Source organism: Hippocampus bargibanti, linkage group LG22 (assembly GCF_051943395.1).
Source record: "Hippocampus bargibanti isolate YZ-2025 linkage group LG22, ASM5194339v1, whole genome shotgun sequence".
NCBI lineage: Eukaryota > Metazoa > Chordata > Actinopteri > Syngnathiformes > Syngnathidae > Hippocampus > Hippocampus bargibanti.
This window is the reverse complement of record NC_142755.1, coordinates 4761943-4775000: the sequence shown is the minus strand read 5'-3', so window position 1 is coordinate 4775000 and position 13058 is coordinate 4761943. Positions and strand designations below refer to the sequence as shown.

At 43.7% G+C, this 13058-nt stretch overlaps 1 protein-coding gene across 1 annotated transcript in view; it reads left to right on the top strand.

The window, feature by feature from the left end:
- foxp2 (forkhead box P2) overlaps positions 1–13058 on the top strand; it is a 95848-nt gene that overhangs the window by 3710 nt on the left and 79080 nt on the right. Inside the window, 1 exon segment of the mRNA XM_088989148.1 lies at positions 6401–6463. The gene's annotated coding sequence lies outside the window, so the exon portion shown is untranslated.

Below are 13058 nucleotides of genomic sequence, written 5' to 3'. Positions count from 1 at the left end.
CATCAAGCTAGTCCCACTACTATGCCCCCAATCCCATTCGCTAATAGCGCCGAGTTGTAAACCAACAACGTGGACTGCTAGCTTCTTCGCTCTGAACTGAAAAATAAAGTATGTTTTGAGAGAAACAAATAAAGCCAGTGCGGGTGAGGGTGTACTTGAGGGGGGGGGGTGGTTGTTGACGGTAACGCTCTTTGACAGGCACATTAGGCCGCAGAAAGAGCATCCAGCTCGGGGCAGGGGGCATATGGTGCCGCCTTCTGCCGGCGTCGCTCCAGACCAACCTAGAACAACTGGCGCGGGGTCACGACTGTCTCAGGTTTGTTCCTTCCGTCTCATTCGGGCGAATAAAAACAGGGATGGATGAGAAACGGAGGCCAGGGGGGTACGTGGGGGTCGTGGGGGGTGATGATTAAGCTATTTGTTGCTTACCGAGCGCCGTACGGCATAGTCGGTGAAAAGGACAAAAGGGTTGTTTACTGCCCTGCCTTTTGGCCAAGATTTTCGAAGGAGGGGAAGTTGGGGGGTTGACATTATCGCAGATGCCAGGGGTTTGATCTTCTTTCACCGTGTTCAAGGGGTCTAGGTGCTCCCTAATCCTGATCTAAACAATTGCGTCTATGTGAGAGGGGGGGGGGGGGGGGGGGGTAGGGGGGGTTGTATAGTTTAAGATGACGCATGGCTTTGGTGTGTATCGGATTTTGGGTTTTCAAACAATGTGTGATGAGTCTCTTTACCTTGGAGTGGGCAAAAACGGCAGATGGGGGCAGGGGGGTGGCGGAGGGGGTGGGGGGATGGACGCCTTGAGTGCCCATCAGAGCCGAAATAGCGCCAAGCAGCTGCACAAAAACTTTTTTTTTTGTGTGTTCTCCTCATTTTTTTTCCAAACATGTTCCAACACCTGTTTTCTGCATCCGTGAAATCTGTTGTTTTGTCATTTCATTAAACAAGGCGCCACGGCAAGGGTCCCTCGTGGTCGCCAACCCGACTGGCACTCAGCCCGGTTGGCATGCCAGAGGCAGGGCGGGCGGGGGGGGGGGGGGGGGGGGGGGGGTTGGAGTTCTTCGGGTGACTCAGCCAGGAGATGCCCTCGTGGTTCAATCTGGCCGCTTTCCCGAAAATGTGGCTAATTATGAGCGCTCTTATGTGATTAGCATCTTTGAGTGAATGTTACAGGAAATCAACCCCCCCCCCCTCTTAAAAATAAGGTGGCACACGCATGTCTGGCACACGCGTGTCTGGCACACGACTTGCTCCCTCATCTGCCCCCCCCACCCCCCAAAACCCCTACCCGCATCCCTTCATCATCTGGTGCCCTACCGCAGAGCTCGCCTCGTAAACGCGCATGCTAGGTCCAGGGCCCTGCTTTGGCTTAGGGGCTAATTCGTTCGCTGGTAAATGGCAGGGGGCGCGGTTGGATGGTGTCAATGGTTATGATGATGACGATGGTAGTGATGATGACGATGGTAGTGATGATGATGATAAAGAGGGGGCGGAGCCAATTTTCATAATAATAATAATAATAATAATAATAATAATAATAGATTTCATTTCTGAGCACCTTTCAAAACTCTCAAGGTTTTGAAAGGTGGATAACTAATAGATAGCTAGCTAGTTAGTTAGACTGCAAATAGATAGCAAATAGCTAGGTAGCCAGCAACGGTGACCCATTTTTTCCCGAGATGACGCGCAATATCAAGTTAGCTAGCTAGCTAGTTAATAGATAACTAATAGATAGCTAGCTAGCTAGTTAGACAGCTAATAGATAGCAAATAGATAGTAAATAGCTAGCTAGCCAGCAACGATCACCCATTTTTTTTCCCGAGATGACGCGCAACTTCAAGTTCGCTAGCTAGCTAATAGATAACTAATAGATAGCCAGCTAGTTAGACTGCTAATAGATAGTAAATCGATGGTAAATAGCTAGGTAGCCAGCAACGATCACCCATTTTTTTTTTCCAGAGACGACGCGCAAGATCAAGTTCGCTAGCTAATAGATAACCAATTTCAGCGCGTTTCCCTTCAATCTAGAGATTAGAGCTTTCTGTATTTTGTTTTTCTACTTCATTCTTTCCTTTCCTCTTCTTTTCATAACTTTGCTGCTGTGACGTGTACATCCAATCCAATCTGACTCGCTAACAGCAAACCACCGGCAGGCTCCGCCCTCCCCTCCAAACTTCCCCGCTATGGCTTGGTGATTTGTACCCCCCACCCTTTTCCCAGATAGACACGGGCATTAAAGCCCCGGCCCCACAAGCCCCCTCTGATACGGGGAGAGTTCATTAGAGATGGGCTTTTGATGGGCGGCCTTTTCATGTGACTACCGGTTCTTCCAATACCTTGATGTCGAAGCTTAAGAAGCCATTGTGTAGTAAGCCCCCCCCACTCCTTCTTATTTAGATCTGCATACTAAATCAAGTAGGTAGGAGGGGATGGGGGGGGGGGGGTAAATAACCAGCTAGCAGATGGAAGCAAGGAGATAAGGCACCGGGCGAACAATCGCGGTTGTATTTTGTTATGATGTTGACAGCGGCTAAAATTCGCTAATCTGGAGCGACTGTTCTGCATTTCAAAGAAATCTCATTTAACAACCCCCTCGCACACACCCCTGTTTTCATTGTGTGCGTTTTATTGCATTCTTTACTAATTTATCCTACCGCAGATTTAACGGACGGTGTTTCGGGAGCTGGCGCGTCTTAAGTACTGTGAAAAGCGGTCCGGCGTCTAGACCGCGTCGAGTTGAGGGTAATTACACGTCTGACCGTGAATAGAATCAGATTCCCAGACTCATCTTTCTTTGAGCGGCTCCCCGAATTGCTGATAAGACGCCATTTTTTTTGGTCCCCCGTCGAAATATGGCCGCCGATTCCAAATCGGGCTTTTCCCTCCCTAGCGCCGTATTTACTTTGCCGATAAACTTATTGTGTACGGTAATCTGACTTGTTAGCATAATGTCCCCCTTTTATCGGCGGGCCCTCCTTTTCTCTGTACCCGCCCGAGGTATTTACCCCCCCCCCCATCCTGTCCTTCAATAGTTGATCTTCCCTCAAAGTGTGCGAGTACTTCATGTAAATATCAGCCTATAGCGTTATTAGACCTTAGCGAATCCTTTCACGGACTTCGGATTTATATTTTGGGGAATCCAGATTTGCACGTTATTTTGGAGGTCAAGCAGACTTAATCTCCTCTGAGGATTTTTAACTTATTCACTGCCTTTCACGGATTTATTTGGGAATTGACAGAGAGCGCTATTCCCGAATTTGTTTGGGTTTTGTTTTTTTTTCTTGTTTGGGTGCCGATAAAGCGCTGGTCAGACCGCTGGCAGTGTTTTTCTCCCTCCTACTAGGGGGGAGCACTTGCCTATTGTCCATGTTGGTGCTTTGTTAAATAATAATAATAATACAGTAAAGTCTCGTTATATCGATATTCAAGGGAGTCCGAAAAAATATCGATATAACCGGGACTATCGATATATCCGACCCTGTTTGCATGTAATTTTCTCCGTGCGTGCATAGAAATAGTATTGATATAACCGGGACTATCGATACTGTACATTTCATTTATAAGCGCCTTTCAAAACTCTCAAGGTCACTTTACAGTCACAGGATAAATTTTTCTGTGGGTGAGCAGCGGCAACCACACACGCCACACATAACTCCAATAGATCAAAAGCTAACCAGCTAATAGATAGTCAACAGATAGCTAGATATCCAGCTAGCCAGAAAGTTACATAGCTAATATACAGCTAGTGATATAGATAGCTAGCCAGATAGCCTAGCCAGCTAGATAGCTAGCTGGATATAATTGATTGCAAAGCGCATTATCAATCAATATGTGTGTAGTGTATTGTATTTTGTACACCTGCCCCCATTTCATACTCATATAACTACAGACCCATATAACTTAGGAATTAACTATTTTTTCTGATGATAGAAGACAGTCTAAGGTTTGTTACGCTGAATTAAATGTCTATGGCCTCCTAAAACTCAATATTCTGTGGGTCCTGGAATTCGAGTGACAATGACAAAAACCCTGGCACTGGAGTGGACACATTTTTGCACGTGTCTGGCAGTAAATGAGTTAAATAAATAAATAAATCCATTCATATTTGATAAACACATGAATACAATAACTAATTAATTAATTAAGCGCAGAAAAATAAATACATTCATATTTGATAAATACATGAATAAAAATAAATAACTAACTAAATAAATACAAACTAATAATAAAAATAATTTTTATATATATAAAAACTTATTCTATACTATTTTTGGATTAAATAAAATTACAATTGGCCGCATCAAAGTCGATTTATCGCGCCAAATCGGTAGCGCCTGCCAGTTTTTGCCATCCGAGTCCACAAATGATTTCTTTGTCAAACTTTTACTACGGGACGTAAGAACCATTCACGAGGGGTGGGGGGGGGGGGGGGGGGGGGGGGGTGGGGGGGGGGGGGGGGGGGGGGGGGGGGGGGGGGGGGGGGGGGGGTTGATTTTCAACAACAAAAACAATAAAAAACAATTTTTTTTGGTCTTTTTTTTTTACATGTGCACACGCCACCCCGTCGCTCCCCTCACCACGAGGGAGCAATCTGTGCAGCATTTTCCCGCAAAGTCAAAACAATGAGAATTTATAGCAGTTGGCATGTTTTTGTTTTCAGCTGTGCTCCTTCAGCTTGGGGCCTTTTTTTTCTCACCCCCCCCCCCCCTCCCTTTTTTTCGGGTACAGTTCACAGAGCGCATTCCTCAGCAGTTGACGGTTGCCTATTGGGGCCTTTGGAGAGAGGAACACCAGAGCCATTCTTTGCCACTTCTGGCAGAAAAATTCAAACCCCCACTAAAGACCTCAAGACCTTTTTCCATGAACCCCGCCCAAAACAAATAAAAATTAATCCTGTATTGATCAAATTGATCATGCCGTAGAAATCATCGGAATGGAAACGGACAAGGAGTGTAAGAGTCTCACCATGATTTATTTGGTGATGACATTGTGTCCCTTTGGGCGTCCAGAGAGACTAATTTTGTGTGTCTGTGTGTATGAGAAATTTTAATTGATACCATATCTGTATGAATTTCATACATATATTTTTTTCATGTTTGAAATTTGGTTCCTACGGGGCAAAGCCCTTGCACACCTTGTCCCCACCATGTAGCAAAACATGAATGTGTGCACGCGTGTGAAATTAGAATTGATACTATATCTGTATGAGTTTCATAAATATATTTTTTTCATGTTTGAAATTTGGTTCTCACGGGGCAAAACCCTTGCACACCTTGTCACCACCATGCAACAAAAACGTGAATCTGTGTGCGTGTGAAATTTGAATAGATACTGTATTTGTATGAGTTTCATAAATACAGTAAAGTCTCGTTATATCGATATCGGATATATCGATAGTCCCGGTTATATTGATACTATTTCTATGCACGCACGGAGAAAATTACATGCAAACAGGGTTGGATATATCGATAGTCCCGGTTATGTCGATATTTTTTCGGACTCCCTTGAATATCGATATAACGAGACTTTACTGTATATTGTTTTCATGTTTGAAATTTAGTTCCCACGGGGCAAACTCCTCGCACACCTTGTCCCCACCACGGGAAAAAAACGTGAATGTGTGTGTGTGTGTGTGTGTGTGTGTGTGAGACAATAAGCACACATTCTCCTGTTTCACAGCCAAAATCCAGGTGCACTTTGTTGTTCCGCAATTTATTACCTTCACCAACAAGCCGTAGGAAAGAAAAAGCAAAGCCCCCGGTCTAGCCTGCACATGCCAACAAACCTCCCTACAGCCCCCCCCCCCCCCCTCCCCGCATATCCCACAGTACACCTTTTGGAAGCATTAAGAATAAAAGATGTCACGGAAGCTCTGTGATGAACTCAGTGTAACAGACGGTTAGCGGTGCGGAACCCCCTCCACCCTACCCTTTGTGATGGACACTTTCCATTTTTAGCGCGTTTTATTTCAAATCCGCCCAATGTGAATTTCCAAAGTTCGTAACGTCACTTTCCGCGTTCGTTTTGGGTTGTTTAAGGCGTTTGGAGTGATTGCGGTAGTTGGCGGAGGTCAAGAGAAGGCCATTATGAGCCGCTTTGAAACGTAGCAAATCTTGTCCACCTTGATAGAATTGGCCCTCCAGTTGCGTCCTCCTTCACACCCCAAGGCTTTTCAATCTACACTTGCTCACAAGTTATGATCGATGAAAAGAAAAAAAAAAACGCTTTGCTGTCTTGGTATTTATTTTGTTGACATCCCGATTGAGATTTGTAGCCAAAGCATCAAAACGGATACAAAACTAAATCGGGCATGACGAGCGATTCCATCCTGTTAACCACGCCGCCGTTTTGCTTTTTCATTGTAACGTCTCTTTTGCCCTCTCGTTTTTTTTCATTTTAGGCTGAAATATGCTGACTCTGCGCCGATAGACACAACGAGACATACACTGCAAAGTCCAAAGTGGTAAGTCACAACTATTGTATTGTATTGTATTGTATTGTATTGTATTGTATTGTATTGCATTGTATTGTATTGTCATTGCGTGTCGGCGTGGATTTCTGAGCGCGTCTGATACGAGGCACATCAGTTCTACAAGGCGCTATGAGTTTGCTGAAAACACAAAGGGGTGAAGTATAGCTGTATAAACCCCCCACAACCACCTCTCCCCAAGAACCCTATCTCTCCGGAACAGTCCCGATGCTAAGCTAGTTTTTCATTTGCTCATTTCCCAAGATGAACGCTAACTTTCCCGTCTGGTGGATATAAACCCGTCTAAAAAAATACAATCCCAATTGCTCTACTTGGACTTGATAAAACCCAAATCGGCAGCAATTAAGTGTAACTTGGCTACTCCAAAGTGGAGTGCGACCCCCCCCCCTCCCCTTCGCCTCCCACCCGCTCACATTTCCCATCTGAAATTGATTTCTCGTCATAGATAATTGCCAATCCTCAAACGCTTTCTCCCAGCCCCGTTTAGTGTCAGTCCTCTCGGTGGATCTTTACCCCGGCCGGTCCATTCATACCCGTCTAGGGTCTTGATCCAAAGGCACTCGGAGGATTCCCCCGCCATTGTCTCGCTGATTTGGGGGAAATTTGAAGGGTAGCTCGTGCGAGGGGGAGTGGATGGAGATTAAGTAAAACACCCCCCCCCCCCCCCGTTCTTTCTTTATCTTCATCCACCATTAACCCCCAGTGCCCCAGTGTGTGGCTCAGATCAGGACCACTGGTCAATCCCCCCATTCACCGCCACATGGTCTATTTTAAAGTTAAGCCCCCCTTGCCTGACTAAAAAAAAAAAATCTTGCTCATCAAAGGTTGCCCCCCCCCCCCCCCCCCAGGGGATCTCCCGCCACCTCATCTCAACAGTCCGCCATTTTTTTTTTAATCTGCACACTTTGAGTAGAGAACTTCCACAACTTTCCTGTCGCAAGCTGATTTCGTGATTGAGGGTTGGGCGCGTTATTTTTCCTCGGGGGGGGGGCAACCCGTCAAAGCAGATGTGAGCCATCATCCCGCCGTTTTAAAAAGTAATAGAAATTGATTGCAGATTTCCGTTTAAACATCTGGGGGGGGTGACATTGTGTCTTACTGTACAATGTTCCTCCTGTTCCAAGTCTGCCACGGGTCGAACTCATGCAAAACGGCTAATAATAATAATAATATTTTCAACCAAACGCCAGGGTCTCCTTTTTCACGTGTTATTCTTTCCACACAATTTAATTGGAGACGCGCGGAAGCCCCCCAACCCACCCCCAAACCCCAGATGATTGTGAAACTCAAGCTGAGACAGGCGTGACATCAGAGTGGCCTGACATGGGTTTGAACTCGGTATTTCAGGTGGGAAGAATTATGAGCGGCTGAAGTTGCTGACTTCCCCCCCCCCCCCCCCCCCAAAATAATATAAATAAATACATTTAAGAAAAAAGAAAAATTAAATGCATGGACTTGCTTATTGGAAAATATTCCTTTCGTCGCACAGAGGGGAGGGGTGAGCAGTTACAAGCAGGGGAGGGGGGAAAAGACACTGTGCGGGGGAATAAAATTCCACATTTTTTTTCCCATCATATAAATTGACAAATTAATCTGAGATGCTGAATATCATCATCAACCAAAAATACATATTTTAGAATTAATGTCTTTAATTCATTCACCGCCAGACAATGTGCAAAAAGGTCTCCACTCCAGTGCCAGGGTTTTTGTCATTTTCACCCAAATTGCAGGACACACAGAATAGTGAGTTTTAGGACTACATCATCATTCAATTCAGCGTCTGAAACTTTAGACTCTCTTCTTTCATCAGAAAAAAAAGTTAATTCACAAGTTACATGGGGGTGGAGTTATATGAGCTTGAAATGAGGGCAGCTGTCCAAAATACAATTCAATATTGGTTTATATAGCACTTTAACACCAGCTAAAGGTGGAACAAAGTGCTAAAATGGACAAAAGGCAAATTCTGCCCTTTTGTGGGAGGGAAAAACATTGCCAGAGGTCTGACCAGCGCTTTATTGGCAACCAAGTGTGAAAAACCAAAACCCGAACAAATTTGGGAATGGCGCTCTGCGTCTGCCATTCAATACAGAATAAGAAACTTTAGACTCTCTTCTTTTATCAGAAAAAAAGTTAATTCCTAAATGATATGGGACTGGAGTTATCCAAGTTTGAAATGGGGGCGGCTGTACAAAACGCAATGCAATATTGGTTTACATAGCTCTTTAACAACAGTTGAAGCTGTAACAAAGCGCTAACATGGACAAAAGGCAAATGATTCCTCTTTGTGGGAGGGAAAAACATGGCCAGAGGTCTGACCAGCACTTTATCGGCATCCAAGTATGAAAAAACAAAACCCGAAAAAATTCCGGAATGGCGCTGTACGTCATATTTTCAATTCCCGGATAAATTTGTGAATGGCAGTGAATGAGTGAACTATTTTTGATTGATTGATTGATTGATTTTTTTAAAACTCCGTAAATCCTTTGTCTGTAATGATCATGACATCGCAGCTTGAGAAGCCCATACTATGCAATTTCTTCCTGCTCGGAAGCAGAATGGGCATCGGTGTTTGTGTGTGTGTGTGTATGTGTGTGTAAACGCATAGCACGCTTGATCCGGGTCATGGCGCTGACAGACAGCGGAATGTGAATGTGTGTATGTTGACAAACTCCACTGCACTCTGAATGGGGTTTGTGATTACTCCTCATCATGCTTACTGCTCGGGACCCGTCCATGCAACCCCCCCCCCCCCCCCCCCCCCACTACCCAACTCCCATCATTCTCACTTCTCCCTTACCTCTCTGTCTCCCCCCCCCCCCTGTCCCCCTCTCCCTCCCGCATTTCTCCATCTCTCACTGTAGTGCCTCTTGGGCAATCATGTGGTCACACTACCTGACTCCTTGCTACTCAAGAGTGCAGTTGACAAAAACAGCCCCAGGCCCGTCATGTGGAAAAGATTCAGTCGGCACACTGCATATATTCCACCCCCTCGTACCCCCCCCCCCCCCCCGAAACCCCCAATCTCCTCCCCTGTGCAAACGGGTGTTGCCTCCCCGCTGCTCACCTGTGAAGCGAACTTACCTACCACGGTGCCACTTGTGCTTTTTAACAACCAAGCGCACCCCAAAATCGCACATGGCAAAAATACTATACATACATAAAAAAATGGTAAATAAATAACTACACGAATAAATACACGAATAAATAGATACATTGATAAATAAATACATAAATTAAATAAATAAATACACGCATGCGCGCATACACACATGCATGCAAAAAGAGCTTTTATAATTTGGGCGTTGTGCGACAACCCCTTTAAAAATAAGACCGATTGCCTTTCGCGTCAGTCAGGATATCAATTCCTGACCTTTGTCCTCAAAAAGGAGGTGCGTCAGTGTATTGTTAACTCATTCACTGCCGGACGATGTGCAAAAATGTGTCCACTCCAGTGCCAGGGTTTTTGTCATTGTGAGTCAAATTCTAGGACCTATAGAATATTGAGTTTTAAGACTACATAAACATTAAAATCAGGGTTAGAAACCTTAGACACTCTTCTTTTATCAGGAAAAAAAGAGTTAATTCCTAAGTTATACAAGTCTGGAGTTTTAAGAGATTGAAATGGGGGCGGATGTACAAAATACAATACATATTGATTTATATAGCGCTTTAACAACAGCTGAAGCTGGAACAAAGCCCTAACATGAAAAAAAGGGAATGCTGCTCCCTTGTGGAATGGAAAAAAACATTGCCAGCGGCCATGGCCAGCGCTTTATCGGCACCCAAGTGTAAAAAACCAAAACCCGAACAAATTTGGGAATGGCGCTCTGCGTGTACGTCATTCAATACAGCGTAAGAAACTTTAGACTCTCTTCTTTTATCAGAAAAAAAGAGTTAATTCCTAAGTTACATGGGTCTGAAGTTACCTGAGTTTGAAATGGGGGCAGCTGTACAAAATATTGTTTATATAGCGCTTTAACAACAGTTGAAGCTGTAACAACGCGCTAACATGGAAAAAGGCAAATGCTGCCCCCACATGGAAGGTATAAAAACATTGCCAGAGGTCTGACCAGCGCTTTATCGCCACCCAAGCACGAAAAAAAAAAAAAAATCCAGAATGGCGCTCGACGTCATACTTGACGCTATACGCCACATTTTCAATTCCCGAATCAATTCGCGAATGGTAGTTAATGAGTTCAAATAATATCACCTGTGTTGAATTCCTGCTCTGCATGTGATATAAAACACAGTCAAAATCGCACCCATCTGCCCACCGCCCTCTCCCGTTTTTGCCTCTGTTTGCCTTATTTTCCACTCTCCTCTCCATCTGCGTGCTCGTATCTTGCAAACTCTTGTGTGAGTGAGCACACACCCCCCCCCCCACGCTCCTCAATGGCCGATTGGAACCCGTGTCTCTTAGCTGCTAATGCTCAGCCAAGCATGATATCGTAGATGAGGTAAATAAATGGGTTAAAGGGATGGGGGGTGGCGGGGTGGCGGGGGATTTCCTCGCTTCACATCAACGCGTCAAATCGATGGCCGCCGCCATCTTGATAGATCTGGAATTTGAATTTTTTTGGTGACCATTTTGGACGCGGGAGGGCTTAGTTAGCGATATATAGGTTCCATTCAAAAACAATCGAAACCGAGTCGTAGATCCAAAGAAACGAGCGCTGATAATTCTTACGTGGTATTATGCGAAAAATCCGCTTCGAACCACGCGGTTAAGTGCTTCGGGTGACATGGTCGTACCTTTTGCTTTGTTAAGATAAATACTCCAGTTCTTTCTTTCCCCACTCGGCTGCTTCCCAATGTATTTTTTTTTTTTGTTAAAAGGAGGCCATTCAAAATTCCTTTCTGCCTTTTGTCCAATATTTTTGCGGTGGCCATTTTTTTCCCCTCCATTTATTTTGGTGAATAGAAGACGAGAGTGTTTAACATTATGGAAATGATGACAAGGGGGTTTTCATTGCACGCGTATTCAACCTGGCAGACGTTGGACCTTTGTGATACTTTGTTCCCTTGACGGACCGCTTGAATCATCTCTTCTTTTTACATTTTTTTAAAGTTTTTTTTTTTCACTGGGGAAAACAAAACAGAAAATGTTAAGCCTTATTTTTGATCCCCATGTTACTTCAGTTCTGTCCTAAATGTGATTTTTAAAGTGTTATTTATTGATTTATGTATTTATTTTTTTATTCATTTGATTTTTCCCCTTTTTTCCTTGTTTTCCTTTTTTCCATTTTTTCTTTTTTTCTTTCGTTTTTCCTTTTTTCTTTTTTCCTTTTTTTTTTTTTCTTTTTTTCTTTTTCCTTTTTTCTTTTGTTTTCTTTTGTCTTTTTTCTTCTTTTTTTCTTCTTTTTTTTCTTATTTTCTTATTTTCTTTTTTCTTTTTTTCCTTATTTTCCTTTTCTGTTTTCTTTTTTCTTTTTGTCCTTTTTCTTTTTTTTTTTTTTTTTCTTTTTCATTTTTCCTTTTTTCCTTTTTTCCTTTTTTCCATTTTTTTCTTTTTTTCCTTTTTCTTCTTTTTTTCCTTTATTTTTTTCATTTCTTCTATATTTCTTTTTTTCTTTCTGTTTTTGTTTCTTTTTTCTTTGTTTTTTTCTTTCTACCTTTTTTATTATTTTATGTATGTATTGTTTTATTTATTTGTCACTAAATCCTTATATAAAAATCCCTCTGGCTTTTCAATTATTGTTTTTGACTCAAAATTTATTTTTTTAATTTTATTATTATTTATTATTATTTTATTTTTGGACATCGAGAATTTGCAACACACCTTTACTCAATGAGACAGAAGGGTCCCCCCCCCCTTTTTTGTGTGTGTGTATTTGCGGATGTTTTCATCATGTCAGCAGATGCAAATATGAGATTTGTAGCAGAAAAAGGAAAATAAAACGGCACAGAAGCCAAGATGTTTGTCTTGCTAGCTCCTCCCACTCGCCCTTGCTAGCCGCCCCAATTGTTTTCCCTTCAAAGTCTTGACAGCATTCGGGATTAGTGCCATATCTGCTCACAATCATTAGTATGTTTTCACTATTGTATCATGAGCTGTTTTCCGCCATCAATGCCCCCCCCCCTGCTTACCCCCCTCAATTCCTCGCGTCTCCTGTTTCCGAGCGAAAAAAAAACGCAGCGACCCCCGGTGAACCTCCCCGACGCTCAAGTCACTTAAATGGTTTGTCGGACGTTTAATTAGCGAGCGGCGTTATCGTGATTGGTCTCATCATGAGATGTCTGATATTAAGTGAAGCGGCTCCCTTGGGCCGCCGCGTTTCGCAGATCAATAGATTTGAGATGAAGCTTGAAGGCGCCCCCCCACTCCGGCTATTGAAAAGGCCGATGGCGTAAATATCTGGGTGCTACTTTATTTTCGTTAAACAATCGACATGGTGGGTGAATCAGAGGTCCGCGAGCCCGTTGCTTGATATCAAACCTCTCGGTTGAGTGGCGATCGGGGACTCGCTGCAAGCCTCAGTTAACTGTCCATTATCTGCCATTATCTGAGCTCTCTCTCTCTCACCCAGACTCCCGAATTTCATTCCGTCTGACTCTTGAGTCCCTCCAT